Raw genomic sequence first — 18,632 nt, forward strand, 5'->3', positions numbered from 1 at the left:
TAATTAGAGAACATGTCACCCTCCCCAAAAGAAACTCTATACCCATAGCAATCACTCGTTTCTCCTAACCTTATAAGGACGCCAGCCATATTGGATTAGACCCACCCTAATGACCTCATTTTAATTTGATTACCTGTATAAAGACCCTGTCTCTAAATAAGGTCACATTCTGAGGTACTGGGTTTTGAACTTCAATATATGGATAGGGGAAGGGGAACATAATTCAACCCATAAGAAACGTGTTAGGGTTTTCTTACCAACAGATACAACTCTTGGATCTTAATCAGTGCTGTCTGTGGGAGGTGTTCACAGTAATGTCACTTTTCTTGGGGGTTCCATATACTTAATAACATATTTGCATACCAAAGATACATAAGCCTTTGGCCATATGACTAAGAGCTGCCATGGTTCATGAGAAGATACTTAGAACCCTTAATTTTATTCTTTGAAAAGGTCCCAGTCCACCTCTCTCATTACCCTCCTCTAATGACTAACCTGCATGCTATTCCTTGGAGTAAAGTATGAAAGCCTTTATTATTTTGTTAGATCTTCTTTAATTCAACATTCAGCAAATATTTATTGATCAAGGCACTGGGAATACAGTGGAGAACACAAGTCCTCTGTTTTATGAAGCTAGTAGGAGAAGATGTATAAATACTGAACAATCCACAAGATACAGATCGCAGTAGGTACTATGAAGGGTGATTTGATGGAGACTGACTAGAAAGCAGGGAGCTTTTCTACCTTAGAAAGACTCGGTAGGGGGCCGGGGCATGGTGGCTCATGCCTGTAATCCCAGCACTTTGAGAGGCCAAGGCGGGCAGATCACCTGAGGTCAGGCGTTCAAGACCAGCCTGGCCAACATGGTGAAACCCTGTCTCTACTAAAAATACATAAATTAGCTGGGCATGGTATCGTGAGCCTGTAACCCCTAGCTACCCGGGAGTCTGATGCAGGAGAATCGCTGGAACCTGGGAGGCAAAGGCTGCAGTGAGCCGAGATTGCGCCACTGCACTCCAGCCTGGGCAACAGAGCAAGACCCCATCTTTAAAAAAAAAAAAAGCCAGTAGGGAAGGCTTCTGTGGGGAGACAATATCTGAGATGAGACCCCAAGGATGAGGAGCCAGCTGTGGAAGAGCCAAGGGAACAGCATTCTTTGATGAATACTGTTAGACTGTAAACTCTATGAGAGCAGGGACTCCATCTGTCTTGTTTATTGTTGTAAACAGGTATCTAGCAGAGTGGGCATTCAATAAACGATGGTTGGGTTTTGTTGTTGTTGTTAAATGATTATCTAAAATACCCAATAAGGAGATTATTAGAACTATAACTGTCAAGAATACACTACCCCTCCATGTACTCTGTAGTCAGTGTGCACTCCTGACTTTCACACTCACTCTTACGCTGCATGTGTGCTGTTTGAAAACCAGTTGTCAAAGGTGCCATGGATGTCAGTGCTTTGATAGGCAACCTATAGCTAATGGTGACTCAGTTGCCTAGACACCTAATATTATTATCATAGATACTCCTGGAATTGCATAAAAAGCCAGTCTTCAATGAATTGAGAAGAGTGACTACATATGAGAATGGACAGAGCTTTTGTGCATTGATTTAAAGTCTGCAGGTCCTTTTGCATCGCACTGTGCTTCTGCATGGTCTGCAGGTTGGTCAGTTACAGAGCGACTGGTTCTGTAATTCTCTGACTCTGCTGATGGGTATGGAAATGAGCCTTTTAGCTTTTACAAAAAATTCTCGTCTCATGGGACAATTGGCCATTATTTGGGTTTAGGTATCATTATGGCTTTCCTGTCCTTCCTGGGAGTGTACACTGGACAAAAGGACTCCCTGTCTGCAACTCTGTGTCATCTCATCTGTTCTCATGCTCCAAATGGTCTGTAGTATGGAGAAGGAGGCAGCCAGAGGTTCTCATTTGGAAAGCTGAATGGTGATTGCCTCTGAGCAGAGCCTCATGTAGGATATATAATTGCTTACTGTGCAGCCCTGATGGCTTCTTCAAAAGTAAAACTCTCGAGAATTCACCTTACAATAATTATTTTTTCTTTTGTTATTTACTTAGGTATTGTGCTATATTCTTTTTGCATTTGTTTTCCCAGAGCCCCCTCCATTTATCCCTTTCCCCCCATCACAGTGCTACAAGTGTCTCTAACAAACCTCTCCCCAATTTCTCACGTCCAGAATTGGGGTCATGTGCCTTCTCACTGTGGCTTTGGGTATTACTCCCTAATACCCAAAAGGAGAAGCTGTATTGGGAACATTGTATAAAAAGGGCTGTTTCAAAGGCTAAATGAAGCCAAGATGGGTTTCTACTATAGAAACACTGAGATAGGGAGGGTGATAATAAAGAGCATTCAACAGGAAGTTAGGCCTAGGTCCAAGGCCAGGAGAATCCAAAGCCTGTACTTTAAACTAGAAAGGATTAGGCCAAGAGATACCTGGAGGAATGGTCTAAAGATTGGTGAAGGAGAGACTGAAATAAAGAAACAAAGATCCATTATAGTTCAGGTGAAGCCAGGAAGTTTGAAATCTATGTCTATGAAAGATTGGCTCCCAATGGGGTGTTCTTTTTATGAACTTTGATTTATCTGGCTAGGATAGGGTCGGCTTCTTAAGGGAGTTAGCTTTACTGAATATTCCTTAGTAGATATTCAGAAATTCTAGTTTTGCCTCTATCCTAAGTTTAAGTTTTATAGATTTGTTTGTTTGTTTGTTTTTGAGACAGAGTTTCGCTCTTGTTGCCCAGGCTGGAGTGCAATGACACAATCTCAGCTCACTGCAGCCTCCGCCTCCCGGGTTCAAGGGATTCTCCTGTCTCAGCCTCCTGAGTAGCTGGGATTACAGGCACCTGCCAGTATACCTGGGTAATTTTTGGTATTTTTAGTAGAAACGGGATTTCACCATGTTGGCCAGGCTAGTCTCAAACTCCTGACCTCGGGTGATCCACCCACCTCGGCCTCAAAAAGTGCTGGGATTACAGGCATGAGCCACCATACCTGGCCTATAGATTTTTAAATTTAAAAAATGTTTATTGTGTTTCCTGATGGCAAAAAGAATTCGTGTTCACTGTGAAATAATATTGAAACAGTAGAGAAATATTCAATGTAAACAGTGAAAATCTCCCATGATCCTTTTCCAAAGAAAATACTAGCCACGGTTTGGTGTTAATTTTTTTTGTATTTTTTCATATGTGATACACGCACACATGTTGTACATAACTTTTCTACTTATTTTGCTTTCTTTTTGTTTGTTTTTTGAGACAGAGTCTTGCTCTGTCTCCCAGAGTGCGGTGACTGGAGTGTAGTGGCACAATCTCGGCTCACTGCAACCTCCGCCTCCTAGGTTTAAATGATTCTTGTGTCTCAGCCTCCCAAGTGGCTGGGATTACAGGCGAGTGCCACCATGCCTGGCTAATTTCTGTATTTTTAATAGAGATGCGGTTTTGCCATGTTGGCAGGCTGGTCTCAAACTCCTGGCTTCAGGTGATCTGCCTTGGCCTCCCAAAGTACTGGGATTACAGGTGTGAGACACCACGCTGAGCCGTTTTTGCTTTCATTTTAAACAAAATTTTTTTTGAATTTTTTTTCACTTACTATATCTCGGACTTTTTTTTTAAAGTATTTTAAATGGTTGTATATAGTATTCTATATAGCACATATGGAGGTACCATGGCTAATGTAACAGCTATGCCATTGAAGGGCATATGTGTTGGTTATAATGATTTAGTGTTACAAACACTGCTGCAGTGAACATCCTTGTTCATATATTTTTGCACTCTTAACATTTTTCTAGGATAGATTCCTACAAACAGGATAGCTAGGTCAAAAGGTATGTACATTTAAATTTTTAATACATACTATCATATTGCTCCGAGAATGTTTTAATAGTCTATCCTCTCCTCATATCTACCTTCATCAAGAGTGCAAAACCTATCATTCTGTGTGCATACATAGAACAACTATAAAGAAAACAGGTAATTATCATCACAAAAGTCAAGATAATGGTTACCTGGGGAATGTGTGTGGTTGGGGGGGAGGATGCCTGTCATCATGGAATGGTTCCTGGAGAGGAGGCTTCTGGAAAGCTGGCAGTGTTCTGTTTCTTGACCTTGGTGGGAATTATGTGGGTGTTTTCTCTGCAATTATTAAGCAAGACATATTTGTTTTATGTATTTATCTTTATATATGTTATATTTCACAATTTGAAAAAATCATTCATTCAGATACTTATAATGTGCACCTACTATGTATGACGTCACTGTTCTGAGTAACAGTGATACTGCAGTGAACAAGGTGAATTCCCTGTCTGAAAATAATGCAGGAGGTTGACAGTAAAGAAGGAAATACATAAACAGACAAATCAGCTAGTGATAGTACTATGAATAAAATAAAACCAGGTAAGGAGGAGAAAGTGGTAGCTGTAGAGACAACTCAATTTTTGATAGGATTCTCAGGAAGGAGGCTTTGGGGAGGTGAAGTTTGAGCAGGATAAAAAGGAGCAAAAGAGTATTCCTGGCAAAGAAAACGACATGTAAAAGCCTAGGAACAGTGGAAAGAAGGCTGCTATGACTGGGGTGTGGTTAGCTTGGGAAGGGTTAGGAGATGAGATCAGAGAGGTAATCAGCAGCCAGATCTCACAGGGCCTTGCCAGCAACCAGGGGTTTTATTCAGTGTGCTGGGAAGCCAGTGGTATGTTTTTGGCAGGGGATCATCATGACCTGATTGATAAGAACTTTTAAAAGATTACTCTAGTTACTCTAGGAGGATGGATTATCGGGCTGAAGGTGGAGGGATAGAGATGGATGAAGAAGCAACTCCCAAGGTAGAGTTGATGGTAGCTTTGATTATGGAAGTGTTGAAACGGGTTAGGTTGGATATATGTTTTGAAGGTGGAACTAACAAGACTTACTAATGGAATAAATGGTTGTGGGAAGGAAGGTTAAAGAAAAAAATAATCAAAAATGACTCCTAGGTTTTTGTCTTGAGCTACTGGAGGAATAGTGGCATCATTAACTTGAGAGACCAAAAGCTAGAGGAAGGAAAGAGGGATAGGTTGGAATATAAAGTCAAATAGTTCATCTTAGACTGTGTGGATAATTAAGGTTGAGATGCCCTTTACATATCCATGTTAGTTTCACATAAGTGGAACAAATGATAATTCTGTTGTATTGAGGTGAAATACTGAATTAAATTTCTGCAGCTCTCTCAGGACCTGAGACTCTATTCTAGTACCTTTCGTGAGGTTGTCACCAAGAATTTCCTCATTCACAGTGATGGAAGCTGAATTTAGACAAGAGTGTCCCCCACCCCCCACGTACACACTCTCAGCTCCTAGAAGAACAACCTTCTGAGTTCATGTCTGTGAGGTGAGATGTGTAGGAGGACATTAATGCAAACAGGTGCTTTGTCTGTTTCCTGCCTGTTTGGAGCTGTTTTCCTCAGTCAGCCCCTAATGCCTTATCCACACACAAAGAATACAGTTTGCGTACTAGCTAAAACTAATCTTCTCTGAAAAGACTAATTTTCCTCTGAAGGGTAAACAGATCCTTGTTCTTTAAACAGCTCATTTTGGATTAGCAACTCTGCATCTGGTACACTTGAAGCAAATTTCTCCTAGGTTGCTTTCTTGGAGTTAAAGACATTAATACAGTGTCCATAAGTGTCACCACCACTCTCTGCCTCTGTTGAGTGATGCAGAACCATTTTTGTTTCTAGAACACTTTACAGTGAGCAACAGCTGATCATCAGAAGTAGTTTTAATTGCTGAGTGGGCTTTTGTTCCTTTTGAGGTGGGGGCTGTATTATTTGTTTTTTTCTTAAAAATCTGCTTCGTTTACAGAGGCTGGCAGTTTTTAGTCATCCTATTCTTGAAAGAAGTTATGAAAACCAGATAATTTCTCAACCAAATAACAGCAATTTAAATTTCCAAAGGACATTCTCATATGTGACCTCTTCTGATCCCATTCCTGCCTATGATGAAAGCGATGATAATTACTCTTACTTTTTTTTTTGAGACAGGATCTCACTCTGTTGCCCAGGCTGGAGTGCAGCAGCACCATCATGGCTCACTATAGCCTTGACCTCCTGAGTTCAGGCGATCCTCCCACCTCAGCCTCCCATGTGGCTGGGACTACAGCTGTGCACCACCATGCTTGGCTAATTTTTTATACTTTTTATAGAGATGAGTTTCACCATGCTGCCTGGGCTGGTCTTGAACTCCTGGGTTCAAGCGATCTGCCTGCCTTGGCCTCCCAAAATGCTGGGATTACAGGTGTGAGCCACTGTGCCCGGCCAGTAATTACTCTTTATTTGGCAGATAAGGAAACTGAGGGTCAGACAGAAGTTTGGTGACACTTGCTCAAGGCCTTGCGAAGTTTACATGTTAACCACTGGCTTGAGGATTGGCTTTTTGTAAATTTTCCAGGATGGGTAGTCAATCGGAAATAAAAACCACTTCATATGTATTTCTATCTCATTGATTTGGTTGATTTTTTGGTTGATATTTGCTGGATGGTATTGTTTTGGATGCCATTTACATCACTAGGTAAAATGAATCCAAAAGTTTGGAATTCATTCTTAGCAATGTTTGTTATATTAAGGATGTACTAGAAGGATTAAAAATGGTATGCTGAGAGGACCACTTCAGCTAAAACAGAAAAGGGCCTTTTACATAGGAGCTCTCTTCTGTGAAGACAGATTTTCTAGCATTTCCAGATTGTACTGTTGCTAATTAGTAGGTTAAACACATTAGGGTGGTAATTGCTTATTCTTCTGGCATAGGGGTGTTTTTTTTTTGGTAGATTCTTGTATTGATTAGTTGAGCCTGTTCTTTTTTTTTGAGATGGAGTCTTGCTCTGTCGCCAGGGTGGAGTGCAGTGGCGCAATCTCGGCTCACGGCAACCTCCGCCTCCTGGGTTCAAGTGATTCTCGTGCCTCAGCCTCCCGAGTAGCTGGGATTACAGGCACACACCACCACACCCAGGTAATTTTTGTATTTTTAGTAGAAATGGGGTTTCACCATGTTGGCCAGGATGGTCTCCATCTTCTAACTTCATGATCCACCCACCTCGGCCTCCCAAAGTGCTGGGATTACAGGCATGAGCCACTGCGCCTGGCTGAGCCTATTCTTAATTATTTACCGAGAGAGCCATGCCTGATTCAAGAGTCTTCAGGTTGGTTGTGTGGGCTACAAGTATCTAGTTCTGGTTTCTTTTTCAAAAGAGGAACGCCTAAAGTTCTAGTATATTGGGCCTAAATTTTGGAGGTTTTAAGGCCCAAGATTCAGATTAATTACTGTAGGGGTAGATCTTTTTAATGCTTCTAGATTTGGCTTAATGTGGCAGTCAGTCTTCCTTTTTACCTTGAAATCTGGATTCACTCAATCCCTGTAGACAGCTTGGTATATTGTGTAGGAGAGATAAAAATAGAGTTTAAATGAGCTGCCCTTGCAAGCTGATGTGAGGTGGGGCCCCCAAATTTTGTACTTGGCAAATGGTAGGAAGGTTGCAGATGGTAGGAAGGTTGGAGTTGACAGGCAGACAAAAAGTTGGCAGCATGCTATATATTCTTTTGTTGCTTATGCTGGTTAGCCCATAGTTCTGGTTCCTAAGTATTGTTGCTTTGAAAAACAAAATATCTGTATCCAGTGAATGAACCATCAACAGAAAAGCAAGTAATGTTTTGACACTGGTAGCATCTTCTCCATTTCTCTTCATTGGCATCTGGGCCAATAGTCCAGTGCTACTGTAAGTGTTTTAGAGCTAAAAGAATTTCTGGTCTATCTGGACTAGTGGTTTGTGAAATGTTTGCTCTTCAGGGATTCTGCAAACTTGAATGTGTTTTTAAAGTTTGTAACACTCCAAAGAACCATTGCCAAAATAGTCATGATGACCCTCTTGAGATAGATGTCATATAGAACACAGGCAAGACCACTAGTGCCTCAGCCTGTGCTGCCAGCTTTGCCTGAATGTGTGGAGGCACCAGCCTGCAGCCTCCATGCCACTTCTATTAACTAAAGAGTATGCAGTTGTAAGGTGGACTGAATAAAACTGGTTGCATTTGTAACTGCTTCACTGGGTGAATAAAACAATTTGTTTTCAATATTTAAAATCAACTAAATTCACAAATACATGAATACTGAGTAAGATTGCCACCATCATCCTTATCCTCCAATTTCAAATTATTTTGAAAAGGTCTAATTGTTGTTAATTGAGTTTATAAATTTTATACATTTACATTATAAAATACTTAATAAAAGATTACTTTATCTGTTCTGTTTTTCTGTTCTGTTTATTGAGGCTTCACATAAGATTTCATATGGAAAAGGGCTGTGGGTGCCAACAAAAAAATCCCATATAATTTGGAAAACCATTGGTTTAAATCAGCGGTTCTCAAACTATGTTCTGAGGAGCCATAGATCTCTAAGAGGTGCCTCAGGGAATAGCTGTAAGGAAGAGCTGAAGGGATTGTTAATTTGGTGGATTCCTGTCCCCTTCCCCATTTTCACTTCAACCTGACCATTTTAATGTTTTATGTATTGAAGTTCTGTTTAATATTTATTTGAGGGAAAAAGTGTTTTTTTTTTTTATCTGAGTTTAAAGAAAAATGATTTGCAGTCACTAATCTATGACTAGTTAAGGAAGCTGAGCCCCGGGGAAGTTAAGTGATTTGCCCAAGTCTGCAGTCCCAGTCCTCTGCTGCTTCCACTGGGGCTCTTACTGGCTCAACAAGTAAAACAAGCCATCTCTTTGGTAATAAATGATATTATACTGATTAAGAAAAAAAGGGGTGTTATTCATTATTTGTAGAAGAGTAACCCTAGTTACAGTTTTATTCATTAATACTGAAGTTGTTGTGACGGATCAGTCACCAAATTTTAGTAGCCTAACAGGAATTAAAAGCTGGTATTCCTGAGTGGTCAGTGACTCTCAATTCAGGCAGTGATTCAGTTCTCCTCCAGCCATCTTCCATCTTGTGACTTGGCTGTTTTCAACAGGTGACTTCAAAGGTCGCAGCAGAAGGAAAAGAACCTGAAAGATTTCTGTGGGCCATGCCTGGAAATGGTGCCTGTTGCTTCTGCTCATTTGCTGGTCAGAGCTCAGTCACATGGCCACACACAGTTACAAGAAAACCTGGGAAATGTAGACCAGCTTTGTGCCCAGGGAGGAGAAGAAATGGGTTGGTGAACAACTAGCCAGTGTCAGCCATAACGGAGTCAGTAGAAAGAGTCCTGGACTCTCGTTTTCTGGGCTTCAATTTTCTGAAGATATTAGAGTGGCTGATTGCTAAGATCCTTCCAATTCTAACTAGGTAGGATTCCAAGGGAGATATAGTTGTAATAGTATCACCTTTTTTGGTACACATTTACCATTCTATCCCAGATAGAGAAGCTGTTTGGTCTTTTTGTACTCAAGTAATATCTTTGATAATCACAGAGTTGGGGAAATTCCTTTGAAGTTATAACTTGATCCAGAATCCCCAAAATAAAAAAAAGTTGGTATCTTTTTCAGGGATTGCCTTAGGGTGGGATAGACCCTTTCATGGTTATATTTGGTAGAATAACATTAACTGAGGAAAAATAGCATTGTGCTTTAATGGAACGAATTGACCTGGAGAACAGAAGACATAGGTTCTAGCCCATGTTCTGTCACTAACTTTCTGACTTTGAATAAATCCTCACTCTGGGTTTCAATTTCTGTCAGTAAAACACGGAGATTGAACGAGATGATTCCTTCGCTCTCTAAATGTCCACATGTACATATGCGATCTCTGTTGGAAAAAAAAATTATTAGAGAGATGTTCTCACATGATGTGGTATATCATGTCTAGTAACTTTGTAATGCTGCCTTCTTTGCATGCAGAACATATTCATCCTTCTCTGGGACCAGGGGCGGCTTCTCCTCTCACCCAAATTTACTCCTTTGTGTAATGAGAAATAGAGAGAGGTTGAGATGATTGGTGCCACAACAAAATTTATTTTCCATTCCAGTCATGACACATAAGGTACTTTCCCTGCACACGACTGACGGTGTGGGGAATGAGGAGGTGTTTATGTGCTTTTCCTGTTTAAAATTATGCATCATAGTACCAAGGTTTTATGAGGTTGACATTCTGTAATTCTCCACGAATAAGTCAGATTTTCCGCATTGCCCTGGTATGATTAGTTGCATTCAATGCTGTATGTTTGTCATTTGCAGAACTGTAAGACTTCCCCCATACACACCTCTCGTCATCAGTTGCTAGGTTACGGCTTTTCACATTGTCCCAGTCTGGTGATGTTGCCATGGATACCAGTTATACCTCCTCCTGTGACACTGTCCTGGTCAGGCTCAGAGGGCGGGCAAGACGTAACTATGATGTCAGAGGTGTTTTAGCATATGTCTTTCCCTTTACATTAATGATAAGATCTAAGTAATAGATATTAATTCTATGTGTTCTCATATATGAATTAAGGAGGTATTAGCTGAATCCCTCAAACAGTCCACCACTTAGAACCTTTATTCCATTATGTATTTTTTTTTCTTTTTTAAAGGAAAGGGAAGGGAAAGGAAAGGAAGGGGAAAGCCTTTATTCCATTATAATTCTGCAGAAATGGAACTAACAGATAAAATATGAATATAAGACCTGCTACACTGTGTCCAGCTCATTCCCTACACAGACCAGTATCCCACCTCCTATAGGATGGGCTATACATGGAATATTATCCTTTACATTGTCTTCAATGGTAGGGACATTTGGGAATGCTTTTTGTCAAACTCTTAATTTATCTAAATTACAAAGCCTGTGGGCCGGTAACGGTGGCTCACGCCTGTAATCCCAGCACTTTGGGAGGCCAAGGTGGGTGGATCACCTAAGGTCAGGAGTTCAGGACCAGCCTGGCCAACATGGCGAAACCCCGTTTCTACTAAAAATACAAAAAAAATTAGCCGGGTCTGGTGGCACATGCCTGTAGTCCCAGCTACTCAGGAGGCTGAGGCAGGAGAATCGTTTGAACCAGGGAGGCAGAGGTTGCAGTGAGCCAAGATCACACCACTGCACTCCAGCCTGAGGGACAGAGCAAGACTCCATCTCAAAAAAAAAAAAAAAAAAAAAAAATTACAAAGCCTGTGGTCCAAATTTTATTGTCATTTAATGTCACATGATTATATTTCTTCTCCTGCTAGATTTTAGACACCATGAATTGCAGGGACTGTGCCTTTAACGTGTGTGTGTGTGTGTGTGTGTGTGTGTGTGTGTGTGTGTGTGTGTGTGTTTGAGACAGTCTCACTCTATCACCCAGGCTGGAGTGCAGTGGCGTGATCTCAGCTCACTGCAACCACCACCTCCTGGGTTCAAGTGATTCTCCTGCCTCAGCCTCCGGACTAGCTGGGATTACAGGCGCCCGCCATGTATGATGTGTGTGTGTGTGTGTGTGTGTGCACGCGTGCGTGCGCATGCGTGTGTGTGAGACAGAGTCTCACTCTATCACCCAGGCTGGAGTGCAGTGGCGTGATCTCGGCTCACTGCAACCTCCACCTCCTGGGTTCAAGTGATTCTCCTGCCTCAGCCTCCTGAGTAGCTGGGATTACAGGTGCCCGCCACCACGCCCTGCTAATTTTTGTATTTTTAGTAGAGACAGGGTTTTTCCCATGTTGATTAGGCTGGTCTTGAACTCCTGGCCTCAAGTGATCCGCCTGCCTCAGCCTCCCAAAGTGCTGGGATTACAGGCATGAGCCACTGTGTCCAGCCTTTAACCAGTTTTTATCCCCAACAACACTTAGTGCCATGCATATTATGGCAGAGATCCAGAAAAGTCTCATTGATTTGTTCTGAAGACTGAAATGTAGGTAATAACTAATTTGACTTTAGATTTCTAGCATAGTGTTTTAAGATGGTGCAAACCCCCGCATATTACAGTTGTTGAAGGGCAAGGTTAACCCATGTTATTTAGCTCTTGTCTAGTCTGACCCTTTGATCTCACAGTTGAAGAAAGCACTAAGGCCGTAGGAGGATGTGACTCATCTAAGGTCACAGCCAGTAAACCTGTGGTTTAGGTAAATGTGTGTTATAAAAAATCTTTGAAAAACAAGGTGTAAAAATCTTTGCAAAGTAATTCTGTTTACTTAAACGATCATGTTTTGTTTTATGCAGTCTGTTTACTTAAAAACCTAGCAGACAGAAAGCTATTATTAAGGAAGAACTTCAATATTCAAAAGGAGCCCTACATAGAACCTACCTACCAGTTACTTCAAGTCAACTCAAAGCCTTGCATTCTGCTTAGTATTTGAATTATTCCTCAAAAACCAAAAAAAAAATTTCATGTAGCATCGGATTGAGGCATCTTTCAAAAGTAACATCTATTTTGAAAACAGCAGAATTTGAATTAAAAAAGCATTCTTGCACCAGCGCAGTGGCTCACACCTGTAATCCCAGCACTTTGGGAGGCTGAGCCGGGCAGATCACGAAGTCAAGAGATCGAGACCATCCTGGCGAACATGGTGAAACCCTGTCTCTACTAAAAATACAAAAATTAGCCAAGTGTGGTGGCCTGTGCCTTTCATCGCAGCTACTCGGGAGGCTGAGGCAAGAGAATCACTTGAACCCAGGAGGCAGAGGTTGCAGTGAGCCGAGATCACGTCACTGCACTACAGCCTGCGACAGAGCGAGACTCCATCTCAAAAAACAAAAACAAAAAAAAAACATTCTTGGCTGGGTGTGGTGGCTTACACCTGTAATCTCAACACTTGGGAGGCCAAGGTGGGAGGATTGGTCCCAGAAGTTCGAGACCACCCTGGGCAACATGGTGAGACCCCCATCTCTAAAAAATAATTAAAAAATAAAAAAACATTCTTTGTATGTCATGTAACTTCCCTAAAATGAAAGGAATTTATTTACCAAATAGAATCCTTTGTTTGAAAAAAAAAATGAGTGAAAACATGTCTTCTGAAAATACAGCCTGCTAAAGTTACAGGTTATGGACTTTTAACTGTCAGTGGGAGAGACAGACAAATATCATGAGAGTCAGGGAAAGTGACAAAGCTGAAGCCCTCAAGAGAGGACACATAATTCAAGATGCATCTTCCCTCCCTTGCCCCAAGACCAGAGAATTGAAGAGTCTGCCCCTTCCCACTTGCAGTGGAAAGGGAAAGCTTGTTGAAGCTTTCTTAACTTTATGCAATAACCTGAAACATCTCCTTGCCTTTAAGCCCTGCTCCTCCATTTTTTCCCATTGTCAGATACCTTCCTCCTTGGAAGCTCTAAACAACTCTTACTGCCTTTAGGGGACCCCCTTGGCATAACAAATAGTTAAGAAAGGGCATGGCATTCAAAGCCCTGTACCTTCTGGACCTAGCACACATTTCCAGCCCTGTCTCTCTTGCTTTCTACTTGTACCACCGTTGGAATTTCCCCCAGTCCTGAAGACCAGGCTCAGTTGCCACTTCCTTCATGAGAACTTTGCTGTTCTTCTCCCACCAGCTTTGATCTCTCCTACTTACCAACTAGAGTGCTTTAGTACCTTTCTTTTGTCATTTACATTCTGTCATCTCTTACGGTTAATTCATGTATTTGACTCCGTTGAGTCAAGGACTGTGCACTCAGGACACCTCCCCCACAGGGCTGAGCACTTTATCTGGAAACTTCGTATGTGTTAGAACTAGATTCACAAGCCAGCTAAGCATATGTTACTTAGTTATGTGGTTCAAATGTATAGCAAACTTGACCATTTACTGAAAGGTTTAACCCACCCAGAGAATTATTTCACTTCTCTTAATATAGACTCACTCTTGCTGAATTCTTTTTCTGTTGTCCAGATCACTGGTTCCCAGTCTTTCAGTGTAAGGAACCCCCTTTTTAAAACCTAATCCAATGACCTACAATGTTTTGAAACAGCCTTATTGAAGTATAATTTACAGTTTATAAATTCACCCACTGTAAATGTATAATTCAGTTTTTAGCATATGTATAGAGTTGTGCAACCATCACCATAATCCAGTTTTAGAACATTTCTGCTACCCCAAAAAGTTCCCTCGTATCTTTGTGCATTCAGTCTTCACTCCAGTCCCCACCCGCAGCCCCAGGAAAACACTGATCTGCTTTCTGTCTGTATTGATTTTCCTTTTCTAGATATTTCATATAAATGGAATCAGGCAATGTATAGTTTTTGTGTCTGGCTTCTTTCACTTAGCATCACATTTGTGAGGTTCACTCATGTTATAGCACATAATAGTCCCTTTTTTAGTATTCCATTGTGTGAATATTCTGCATTTTGTTTATCCATAACCAGTTAATGGAGATTTGGATTGTTTCCAATTTTCAACTATTAAGAATAGTGCTGTTAGGAACATTCATGTACAAGTCTTTGGACTTATACTTTCATTTCTTTTGGGTAGATATTTAGGAGTGGAATTGCTATATGGTATGTCTGTAACTTTTTTTTTTTTTTTTTGAGACAGGGTCTCACTGTCGCCCATGCTGGAGTACAGTGGCGTGATCATGGCTCACTGCTCTGGTGATTCTCCCACCTCAACCTCCCAAGTAGCTGGGACTACAGGCATGCGCCACCATGCCCAGCTAATTTTTGTATTTTTTGTAGAGACAGTTTTGCCATGTTTCCCAGGCTGGTCTTGAACTCTTGGGCTCAAGCCGTTTGTCCATCTTAGCCTCCCAAAGTGCTGGGATTACAGGTATGAACCACCACACCTGTCCTGTCTGTAACTTTTTAAGAAACTGCCAAACTGATTTTCAGAGAAGCTTGTACCAGTTTATATTCCTACCAACAATGCATGAGAGTTCCAGTTTCTCCACAAGAGAACCCCTTTATGGTATGTTAAAAAAAAAAAAAAAAAAAAAAAAAAATCTGTAGACCTTCACATGATAATAGATTTATTTTATTTTTATTTTTATTTTTATTTTTTGAGATGGAGTCTCACTTTCTCTCCCAATCTGGAGTGCAGTGGCGTGATCTCGGCTCACTGCAAGCTCTGCCTCCTGGGTTCACGCCATCCTCCTGCCACAGCCTCTGGAGTAGCTGGGACTACAGGCGCCCGCCACCACGCCTGGCTAATTTTTTGTATTTTTAGTAGAGACGGGGTTTCACTGTGTTAGCCAGGATGGTCTAGATCTCCTGATCTTGTGATCCGCCTGCCCTGGCCTCTCAAAGTGCTGGGATTACAGGCGTGAGCCACTGCGCCCAGCCTAGATGTTGTTTTATATCAGCAGATTGATAAAACGATACAGGGATTGAGTAATACTTCTAGAAGGATTTATATTCTAGAATCACAACAGCATGTATTAACATGATGTGTTCAGTATATAGGCAGTGCTCTTAAAGCAACTCAGTGTCCCCAAAGGATTCATGGTTTATAAGTTGGGAGCCACTGGTCCAGATGACTTGTTTAGAAATAAATGTAAGTTATTTTGTGTCTTTTTATGCATCATCTGTAAAATGGAGACCTGCCTCATAAAGTTGTTTGAAGACTAAATGAAAATATATCCCAAGGCAGGAAGATTGCTTGAACCCAGGAGTTGGAGAACAGCCTGGGAAACATAGCAAGACCCGTCTCTACAGAATTTTTTAAAAAATAAGCTGGGCATGGTGGCACAGGCCTATAATTGTAGCTACTTGGGTGACTGAGGCAAGAGGATCACTTGAGCCCAGGAGTTTAAGGTTGCAGTAGGCTATGATTACACCATTGTACTCCAGCTTGGGTGACAGAGTGAGACCCTGCCTGAAAAAAAAAAAAAGAAAATGTGTCAAGATTTGGCCCCAGAATAGTTGCTCAATTAGTGGCAGCTAGTATTAGTAGAAAGCAGTATGATTTAACAGAGTATAGGCTGTGGAGCCAACAGCTGAGAATTCTAACTTAACTTGAATTAGGTGAGATTAATAGTAGTCTGCTTTTCACAAACTTTTTTGAAATGGGGGCTGTGTGGATACTTGCAAACACCTGTTTCTGTGCTTGATTCTTGCTGACTTCAGATTGCTGTTTATATCTACCCGTTTCCTTCGGTTTCATCTTTTTGGATAGGAACCTTCTCCTCCCCAGCAGCAATCTGTCAAAGTCATTTAGTAAATGCTATTCCTGTATTCTAAAGCTGTAATTCTCATCCCTGATTGCATATTAGAATCACCTGGGCAGCTTTTGCGCTGGATACTGATGTCTTGGTCCCACCCTCAGAGATTTGACTTAACTGCTCTGGGATGTGATCTGGGCATCTAGATTTTTAAAAGCAGGTGATTATAATGTGTAGGCAACGGTGAGAATTACCATTCTAATGTGAAACCAGGATTGGAGACAGCTGTTCTTGCCTAATTTAGTATCAGTAGCCAATGTTACAAGTTAATTCCTTCATCGGTAAGGAAATTGAACAAAATGGACTCTCTCAGATTCCCTGTTAGAATCTGAGAGTTCCAAGGCACTGGAGGAACCTTTCAAGTAAGCCTTCCTTCCACCTAAGTAGCACAGTCAGTGTATGAGAAAGAGATTGTGTGGAATGAAAGCAAAACCTTAAATCTTGAAGTCAGGGTATATTTCATCCATCACTCTTTATAGGAGGCTGTATGTTATAGTGAAATGAATGCGGGTTTTGGCACTAGATGAACTTGGGTTTATTTTGGCTCTGTTGATTACCGGTTGTGTTGGTTGAGGTTCAGAAAGTTTGCAGTTGCACATTTTCCTCATCTGGAAAATAGGAATTGTTAAAAAAAAAAAAAAAATCATACTATATACCTTACAGGGTTGTTAGGGTTGTAGACTACATATAAAGTCTTGTGTTGGCCAGGTGCGGTGGCTCACACATGTAATCCCAGCACTTTGGGAGGCTGAGGCGGGCGGATCACAAGGTCAGGAGATCAAGACCTTTTTGGCCAATGTGGTGAAACCCTGTCTCTACTAAAATACAAAAAATTAGCTGGGCGTGGTGGCACGTGCCTGTAATCCCAGCTACCTGGGAGGCTGAGGCAGCGGAATCGCTTGAACCCGGGAGGCAGAGGTTGCGGTGAGCTGAGATCACACCACTGCACTCCAGCCTGGCGACCAGAGTAAGACTTCATCTCAAAAAAAAAAAAAAAAGAGTCTTGTGTCTTGTGTCCATGGCCTTAATATGGTGACGTCTCGGGAATGGGGGACCGCCAGCTTGCTTAAAGTGAAGTGAACCAGCCCAGGTTAGAAACAGAGCAGGTCAAAACTTGCGTGCTGATTAGTAGTGTGATTGTGCCTGTGAAAAGCCACTGCACTCCAGCCTGGGCAACATAGTGAGACTCTGTCTCTTAAAAAAAAGTCTATCTGGCTTAGTGAATTGTAACTGCATTTGTACTGTTACTCATTTATTTATATTTCTTTTTATCCTCTGACTCTACTGTAACTCATATTGTGTCTCATCACCTGGGCATTAAAGCTGAAAGGACTATGAAGTTAGAGATTGTATTTTAGAGTCATTTATATGTCCAGTGCCTATAATAGTGCCCTGTGTGCAGAAGGTTATAAAGTTTGATGATTCAGAAAACAGAAAACTTAATTTTTTTTTAAATTTTGCTGATTTCATAGGTAAATAACAGAGATGTGGCATTATATCATTAGTGCTCAGCAAGTAAATCTTGCTACACATCGTTTTTTGTTAGTTTTTTTTTTTTGAGACGGAGTCTGGGAGTCTCTCTGTGTTGCCCAGGCTGGCTTGGAACTCCTGGGCTCAACAGATCCCCCTGCCTCAGCCTCCCAAGTAGCTGGGACTACAGGTGTCCACCACTGCAACTGGCAGACATTATTTTGATGGCGATATCCCTTCATTTTTGTCTACTGAGATTCATGGTCAAAGTCATGCAATATCATACACCCAAGAACAAAAATAGTAGCACCTTAGTATTTAGCAAGAGAGGCTTCAGTAATTACAGCAAGTATGATGTAAGCAAGGGAATGGGTTTGAGGAGCAGCTGTGATGAAGAACTAGGCAAGCAATGGGAGGTCAAAAGAGGTTAGGATGTATAGGAAGACCAGAATCAGAATATAGAAGTGCTGTTCATATATCTTTTTTTTCTTAGTTCTGTCCTCAAAGGGCTTAGAAGCAATGAAATAGTAGTGGTAATGAGCACCCCCAGTGCCCATATTTTAATTTCTGAATAACCAGGGCTCTCTAGAGAAACGACTAATTCCAGGTCTGAAACAGGAACTTGATAGGGCGAGCCTGACACATTATCTTGTGCCAGAAATAAGAACACTATTAAAATCTAATGGAATAATTATACCGCAGTTTAAAACAGATGAACTAATGGAGTTGTGACAAAAGGACAGAGAAGCCAGTTGGAAGGGACTCTTAATTGGCCAAAGGCGGGACAGCTGGAGAGTTGGCTGCAATTGATTTAAACACATGAATATATAAAACTCCAGTCTGTTATATTGTAATAATACTCAGAAAAGAGAAAGCTTCCCCAACAGTTGTCAGAACTAAAAATTACTTAAATATTAACTCCTTACTCTAAATATTGATAAAAAGAAAAAATTAAGCATTTTTCTAGGAGCAACCTTTTTTTTAAGGTAACCAAATAACTCCAGGTGATGAGGGTATGATCTTTACATAAGAATGCCTGCTCATATTTATAGAAGTAATGATATAATTGGGGAATAACCATTCCAACTCCTAATA

General features: G+C 41.2%; 1 protein-coding gene across 3 annotated transcripts in view; it reads left to right on the forward strand.

Moving 5' to 3' along the window:
• BICDL1 (BICD family like cargo adaptor 1) overlaps positions 1–18,632 on the forward strand; it is a 113,392-nt gene that overhangs the window by 14,300 nt on the left and 80,460 nt on the right. The gene's annotated exons all lie outside the window — the stretch shown is intronic.

The sequence above is a fragment of the Symphalangus syndactylus genome, chromosome 13, assembly GCF_028878055.3.
Source record: "Symphalangus syndactylus isolate Jambi chromosome 13, NHGRI_mSymSyn1-v2.1_pri, whole genome shotgun sequence".
Taxonomy (NCBI): Eukaryota; Metazoa; Chordata; class Mammalia; order Primates; family Hylobatidae; genus Symphalangus; species Symphalangus syndactylus.